This window comes from Pollicipes pollicipes, unplaced genomic scaffold (genome assembly GCF_011947565.3).
Source record: "Pollicipes pollicipes isolate AB1234 unplaced genomic scaffold, Ppol_2.1 Scaffold_6138;HRSCAF=7277_pilon_pilon_pilon, whole genome shotgun sequence".
NCBI lineage: Eukaryota > Metazoa > Arthropoda > Thecostraca > Pollicipedomorpha > Pollicipedidae > Pollicipes > Pollicipes pollicipes.
Window position 1 is genome coordinate 14,066,410 of NW_023596818.1, and position 6,596 is coordinate 14,073,005.

Below are 6,596 nucleotides of genomic sequence, written 5' to 3' on the forward strand. Positions count from 1 at the left end.
GCCTAACGGAATGCTGCGTCGTAGCCTGCACCTCACCCTACGGCCACCGGCCAGGGGTTTCCGTGGCAGCCTTAATCAGTCACGTACAACATTAACACTGTTTACTTCCGAAACTGTTCATGTTCAACGCCGTCTGAGAGCACGTAACATCGATCCTATGTCGATTGCCGAAACCGGGTGTCGGTGATCGACACCAAACAAGGTGACAACGATGCCCAACGGCAGCATCTTCCACCAAGACAAAGCGAGAAAGCATATTTCAGCAGGGCTGTTATATGCTTCCTTCGTCCAGTTGGGCAGGATTCAAACTCCATAACGTTAAGACAAAAGAGGGTTAAAACCGGAAGGGCACCCGCTTTTTGGCGCGTCTAGGGCTGGGTTTTCCCCGCCCAGCCCCCTCCCCCGAGCCTATTTTGCGAAGCTTTATCCCTGTGGTGGGTTGACGACCGTGACGCGCGACAGATTCGCCACCAGATCACCCCAGCATGAGGTCTGGCACTGGGGACTCATTTCCCAAGCAGGGACAAGGCCGGGCCCGTGATCCACTTTGGTCGGACCCGGAAGTCAATTATAACCCCTCTGTGTCGGCCAGGGGCGTTCAATGCCTACCAGAGGTCCTGTGTTGGCAAGGAGCCCAGAGTCTCTCTGGGGCAGTGTTCGAGGGGGTTCTCAGATGGACCGAAAGGCCTCTCGGAACCAACGATCAAATGCCCGATGGGAGGCCCATCGGGCATTTGAGCTGATAGTACTAAGCATCAAGAGCTGGCTGTAGGTGATCCAGGCCCTCAGGGCCGTGCCCTCAAATGTCAGAAGGCCTCGTGCACCGGTTAGGGACACCCTGAGGCAATGTGGGCCTGTCTTGGCAGTTGGCCCCGTGTTAGTCTCAGCGCGATGGCCCATTTCCTAAGCAGTGACAAGACCGGGCCCGTGATTTGCATTGGTTGGGGCCTCTGTTACAATGAGCGGCCGCCTAAGGCCCATAATACCTTACAAAGGGCCCTGTGCCGTTGATGGGCTCCGAGTCGGTCGGAGGAACATAGTCTGAACAGGGACTGGGATGGGACCCTGAATGCCAGCGGGCCTCTTGCGTTGGTCCCCCCCCCCCCCCCCCGGTCCCCGACAATGGCAGTGGACATAAGAGCTTACGATTAGAGTCGGCATTGATACAATGAAATACCATGTGTCAGTCAGGGGTCCTAGCACCGAACGGGGGGCCCCTCCATACCGTTCCAGCCAGGGACCCATTTCCGTACTTGAATCCCTGTGCCACTGATGAACACCTTTGGTGACAAGTGATGTTTTGCGTCATTGTGGGCTCATGTGTTGATCAGGGGCTTAATGTCCAGTCAGGGGCCTCCGGCGTTAGGCGGTCGACTAATGTATGATTGGTCCCTCTAAGGCTTCTTTATTGGCATGGGGACTCTGCCTGTGTCGCCGTGTCGTGCCCGTGTATGCTCGTGTCGCCGGCAGGTAGCCGGTGACAGCCTACGCTCACCCTACGTTCCACCCTGCGCTGGACCGGGATGGCCCTTTAGCCCCTAACTTGGAAATAGACTGTGTCCCATAGTGTTCTGCCCGTGCGGCCCCTTGCCCAGAAAATGTAGTTTTTTTTTAGAGTTTTTAGAGTTTTTATAGTGTTCAATTGGGTGGATCGAAATGAGGTCAAAAATGAAAAAATCAACACAAACAAGGACACCCATTCTTGTTGCAAATCGACCAGTGAAACAAATTGCTTTAAGTGTTGAGCCTGCCTGATCGCAATATTAGGAGCGAGACCAGCGATGGCTGGGGTTGCAGCTGCCAAGCGACGTTGGCCGCTGCAGCGAATTTCGAGCGGCGGCGCCTGGCTCTCGAATACGGCCGTTGCGAAATAATGAAAAATGAATTGAAATATTTAAAGATGACTTCTTACCGTTCAAAATGTATTTTAGGGCATAGACTGCGTCCGTCCTCAGAGTAGGTTAACAGCGACAGCAACGCAGAAATAGATGTCCTACCCTTACTTGTCCACCACTACCATATTCGGTTTCACCACCAAATTCTGACGCCGGCTTGCGGTGCCGTGAACTTTTTTCAGATACACTATCGTTTTCGCTAGCACACGTCAGTCACGAAAGTTGATGCGCATTCAGGAAAAATGCTCCCCCAACTAATGCAATGAAGCCCGTGCCATGTGCGGTGTGGCCCCGCCCAGCTGGACCCGCTCCCTGTCCCGATCGATCCCGTGAAATTACTCCAGGGTCACGCAGGCGGGTATCAGATCGGTAGCGATGTAGCGTTCTCAGGTAACGTTGACATGATCCTCGTTCTCGCCTTCAAAGAAGCATCTTCTGTACAATCACGATTCGATATATGTGATGTCAGCGTTATGAACGTGTTTTACGATTGGATGGCCAGTTCAATGTCACCACAGTCTTGCTTGTGCGAGGAATGCTTATGTCAATGTTGAGGAAAATGTGGGTTGGCTTCCAGGGTCACCCTGTTATTCCATTTAGACACAGCCGGTTTGTTTGACCTATCGACGACATGCTTGCGAATCTGACATTTTTGCACTGCCAGGCCGAGAACTTCGGCGCAATCGGGAAACCTCACGAACCGTTCCCGATGCCCTTTCTCACGGGAAAGAAAAAGGTGTTGTAGCACGACACTCCCACACGCCTGGGGATGAGCTGATGCACACATCGCTCCTCGCATTTGTCACACAGGGACTTCTTCCATAGCTTTCATGCGGTGTGCCGAATTCAAATGTTTTTGAGTGTTAGTTTAGAGGTAATTAGTTTTAAAAATGTATTCCCGCAGTTTTGAACAGATGCATTTCTAGAATGAGCGCCCGCGCTGAGGTTATTATTTTAAAAACAAATTCATGCCCAAGGTTTTGACTGGACGCCTAGCGCCCGCGGTGAGCAGCGCTGGCTGCGCGAGTCCTGACCCCACCCTCTGATCGTGAGGTTCTGGGTCCGGGGCTTAATTTCGCGGAGAAAGGCTACCGTGCCGCAATGTTCGGCACAGCATACATGCCCTCTGACATTACCTGACCGTGAGCGCGGCCACTGCCACTGACTGCAGGCTGCTCCAGCCAAGGACAAGTATGGACCAAATATAACAACGTTTTGCGTTTCACTTGTGTATTAAATAAGTAAATTAAAGTGACCGGAATCCGGGAGTAATCACGCTTCGGTAGCAGTCGAGGCTTAGTCGCCTACCGATTCTAGAAAGTAACGCACCCGGATGATTGGGTGAGGTCTCACGCAACAAGCACGCCTTAACAAGGTGGTGTGGACTAAACTATGTATAAAAAATGGGACAAATAAATTGTGTACCATATGTTAGCATTCATTCAATAGCTTTGCGACGAAAGGCCAGATCAGATCAGATCGACGAATGAATTGACGTGTTGTTGTTTTTTGTCTCGGGTCGTGTAGATGTGTATTGTACGGGGTTTGCATGCCGCCCCTCGATGCTCGCTCGGAAACATAGCACCTTAAATGAAGTCATAGTGCATGCAAAACCATCAAATGGAAAAGAATGTGTATGGAGTTCTGCGTATATTTTGCTGCCGATGCTGCAGTTCGTGCATGGAAAGATAATTGCCAAAGTCCAGAGGGCTGGGACAACCCGGCGCAAAAATGAAGCTTTTTTTGCTGTTGATATGTCTTATGTAAGAAATGTGTCTATCTTAAGCGATTCATGAAATTTCACCTCCTTTCAAACACACCTGCATCTTTCAAAAAAAAAAATAGTAGCAGATTAATATGAGACGAATCGAATGACAGCCAACACTCCTTTGGAAGAAATGGCAGCTACGTCTGTGGGTGTCCGCTCCGATCCCGCCACATCTGTGGGGATCCGCTCCGATCCCGCCACGTCTGTGAGGATCCGCTCCGATCCCGCCACGTCTGTGGGGATCCGCTCCGATCCCGCCACGTCTGTGCGCGTCCTCTGGGAGTCCGTCGTTATAATCTTAGACAAATAAGGTCTGCAAATAAATTTTACCTAATCCTCTGATTTAGGCAAACACAAAAAATACGATACATCCACCCATCGGATACTTTTCTGCGAACACAGCATACCTCGGCTGTTGTCTGTGGTCGATGATAACACACATCTTTACTAACATCTTGGAAAAACACCCGCGAAATCTCCTGGTTACTCGCAGCTCACAGTACTCCGGCAAACGCCTCAACCAAAGGTTCGGAACAAACTAAAAAACCGGCCAGCTATTGGCCCGGCCGGTCATATGAAGCTAACTTAAGGGAGCACCAAAAACCTTGAAAAAGTTTTCAGATATTTTTTTCAGTGCATGTTGTATTTCTATCTGGATCAGTGGATAACAATGAATCCATCTGCAGACCTCACTTGCCTTATTAGATCACACAACACGTTTCGAAACTTCCCGTTGATTTCAATGCAAGCCAGATCTTAGCTTCAAACGTAGTATTGTTCAGATGAGACCAGCTACTAATTTTATTTCAAACCAGCTGTTGAGGATGGCGGGACTGCTTTATTTGCAATAAGAACTGTTCGTGGTTTCAGCTAAAACAGATTTAACTGGAGATGGTAATATGACACAACACCTCTTGTCTCAATCAAATAAGGAAATTGACACATGTACATGGTTTTCGAAGCCTAAAAAGAGTAAGTGACACGTCTCCCTCGTGTGGGTCTTGCCTGTTTCCGGTATCGCCTATTACTCGGGAGAGGCTCGGACATACGGTCTTCGGCATACGGGTGTCAGCGGCCTGTGGTTCAGATAGCTTGTGTTTCCGCATGCTGAGGCCGGTTTACCTGCTATCGGTGACGTCATCCTTCACGTTGTCAACTCATGCCTTACCCATTCAGATATCTCCGGCGCTTGGAAACATTCCCTGGCTCATCCAATCTCCAAGGCTGGTAACTCGTCTGATCTAGCCAATTTTCATCCGGTATCCATCGTGCCTCTTCGCACCAAAGTGGTCGGGCGAGTCGCCCAATTGCAGCTTTACCACTGCCTATCTCACAAACATCTTCGTGTATCCTCCCAGCATGATTTCTGTCCTCATTACTCGACGGAATCCGCGCGTGGGTCGGTCTCCGACCACATTTCCGGCGCCAACGATAGAGGGTAGGCCTCACTACTTATTGATTTAAGTAGTAAATGTTTTGAAGTCATTGATCATCAAACTTGCATATAAATCATGCAGATGCACGGTATTGGGACCTGGTTCGCCATCCAGGGGCACACCCGGTGTATGTCTGAATGATGGGTCCGGCGCGGGGTGCCGTCACGGACGCGCGCCAACAGCATGGATGTCTTCCAAGGCTCAGTATTAGGCCCACTCCATTTTACAGTTTTCTAGAATGATGTCTTTATACAAAGAAAACGTGCATATTTTTCCAAGACGCAGATGATAGTCAGGTTTCGGTGAGTGGTCCGAGAGATGACCTTAGGGAATTATTTCCCACATCGAAACATCGCTCACATTCGCTCAAGCATCGCTCACATTGCTTTCCTGCTGGTTCCACTCGCATGCCCTTAAAGGGAGCGCTCCACAGCCGTATGTGGTTCTGAGTTGAAATGGCCGTCTTGCAGATCCCTCGGCGCGGTTCACAGCCCCGCTATTCTTAAGACCTGAACCCTTAAAATTTCTGAACTGCACGCCCACTAAGATGTATAGACTATTTCGGGGAGACCATTTCGAGGTCACTCAAGCATCCGTGACACTATGACACAGTCATTCAAATCCTGCCATTCCATTGGCCATGCGGCGATCAAGGCCAAAAGAGATGTGATTGTGAGTCGTTCATATTTGGCATTCGAGAGCACGATTTCCAGATACAGCGGCCGTCAATTAGCTCTCAATCAATGTTGTGCAAGGTACGATGACGCAATAACGCAATGACGTATTGCAGAGCGTGTTTACTAAGCATAAAAATTGCCTTTTTTACTTGAAGGCATACCAATTGTTAAAAGTGAGCTTATTTCTTCATGTTAAATGACCGCTCCAATATCTTCAAATGTGGAGCATTCCCTTTAAGGTGAACGCAACCAAAACACAACTTATCACTTTCGGCAGTCGTCAAAATTTACATACCATTCCGAACTTCATCACAGCTTTTCGTCACGCTGTGCTGCGACCGTGTGCAGAAGTAAAGTACCTAGCAGCCGGCTTTGAGAGCGCGTTGTCCTGGGATCCACACGTGTCTGAGCTCAACCGGCGGCGCATGGGCGTGGTGATAGGCATGTCCCATGCGCGGCACTGCCTTCCAGATGGCGTCAACACTAGTGACAGCGATGGTGCTCGTGCAGGTCAGATGCTGTCTCACAGTGTGTGGCAATGGCACACAGAAAAACTTCGATAGAACCCAAAAGATCCTAGACTTTGCTGCTTCAGTGATTTTTGCCCGACGTAGATTTGACCATGTATCTGAACCACGGTAGACATTTTGATGGATGTCGCTCCGACATATGACAGAACTCGAAAACTGAATTGCGGATTTGAACACCTATCAGCGAGGCAGTATTATGCCCCATATTGAACATCTCACCGTGCCAGCTCATTTTCTCTCCAAAGAGCTGAGAACTTGTGCTATTGTCTCAGCATCGGTAGTTGACAGGT